Source organism: Pundamilia nyererei, unplaced genomic scaffold (genome assembly GCF_000239375.1).
Source record: "Pundamilia nyererei isolate P.nyererei 1_Seehausen unplaced genomic scaffold, PunNye1.0 scaffold00003, whole genome shotgun sequence".
NCBI lineage: Eukaryota > Metazoa > Chordata > Actinopteri > Cichliformes > Cichlidae > Pundamilia > Pundamilia nyererei.
In genome coordinates, this window is record NW_005187404.1 from 104330 (window position 1) to 105919 (window position 1590).

General features: G+C 36.9%; 1 long non-coding RNA gene across 1 annotated transcript in view; it reads right to left on the reverse strand.

Moving 5' to 3' along the window:
- Positions 1 to 1330: 1330 nt before the first annotated feature.
- LOC102201165 (uncharacterized) overlaps positions 1331 to 1590 on the reverse strand; it is a 17019-nt gene continuing 16759 nt past the window's right edge. The window contains exon 3 of the long non-coding RNA XR_311395.1: positions 1331 to 1388. This is a non-coding gene — a long non-coding RNA (uncharacterized LOC102201165). The remainder of the gene's footprint in view (positions 1389 to 1590) is intronic.

A 1590-nucleotide genomic window follows, 5' to 3' on the forward strand; every position in this document is an offset into this window, starting at 1 on the left:
CAGTTTAATCACTACCGTATTTTTCGGACCATAAGGCGCGCTGGATTATAAAGCACACCGTCGATGAACGGGTCTGTTTTCATACATAAGGTGCACCGGATTATATGGCGCATTAAGCGAAACAAAATAGCCAGATGAGTCAAACTTTACTCAACTTCTTGCTTCCTCCACTTCTGTACCATTGATTCATTAATGTTGAATTCTCTCGCAGCTGCTCTATTCCCATGTTGTTGCAGTATATTAATGACTAACCTCATATTGTGGATGGATTATCTCAGTCATTCTCCCGACTGAAGTTTGGTCCGTTTACAGCATCCTGCCATGCGATTGCATTTGTCAATAACCAACGAGAACCCTCCCGTTAAATTTTATCAAGTGGAGAAACATTATCATTCACTGTGTTTATGTTATGCTAACATAGCTGTGTCACTAGCGATCACGTAGCACATCATTATATACCAGCTAGTCCAAACTTCAGTAACCCTACAAAAGTCACTGCTGTTTAGTTTTCTGTCTTCATTTATTTTGGAAGTGATAGCAGAGCTGTACGTTTTCATTTTTTCCAGAAATCTCTCAGTCAGAACATGGTATATCATGTTTAAGTGGAAACTAGCATTCTCCTAACTTCTAACTCTGTTTAATTTAACAAATTCTGTTTTCATGGATGCCTGGATGTTAAACTTAATTGTTACACCTAGTAAAGCAGCAACGCTGATCATTTTATTAAAGATGAAAGAATGTAAACAGTTTTTAATTCTCAGTGATGCCGCTGTGTTTGTTTGACTTTGGGACCTGAAGCAGAGTTTGGACCCAGATTACTCCGCGAGGCTCTTGACTACGGTAGCCGTAATGCTCCGACAATCCATCAAGCGGTGGAGCTTCATAGTTTACCAAAACTATTTGTTATTAACTGGCAGTTAATAACAAGTAGACATTTTTCCTGTGAGCACCAGATGATACTCAATATACCAATTTTTTTTGGTAGACTATGTTGACAACTCACCTGCCTTCACATTTAGGTTAATCTACCCCATATGGAAAAGATATATATAAATCTTATAAAGTTTGTATCTGTCTTGTGTGAAACTTGTATGAAAAGCATACAAGAGTGAAAACAGATGTAAGATCGCTTGAAAAATTATATAAATGAAACTTAATAATAATAATAATAATAATGCATTTTATTTTGAGGTCGCCTTTCAGAAACCCAAGGTCACCTTACAAAGAACAAAATTAATAAAAGGAACAATACTCATAAAATACATAAAATAAGTTAAAGTTGCAAAACAGAGCTTGACAACAGATGAAATCAGCACTAAAGCGAATAAACCAGTTTAAACAGATGTGTTTTGAGCTGTGTCTTAAATACGGAAAGGGAGTCAATATTTCTCATGGCTGGAGGTAGAGAGTTTCAGAGCCGGTGAGCAGAGCAACTGAAAGCTCTGTTCCCCATATTAATAAGGCGTCAGTACGGAACAGTAAGATGAATAGCAGATGATGATTAGTGGTGTGCGGATCGATATTGAAATATCGATTATTCCGATACTTTAAAAAGTGCAATACTGTAATTTTCTGCTGCTCATTTCTGTG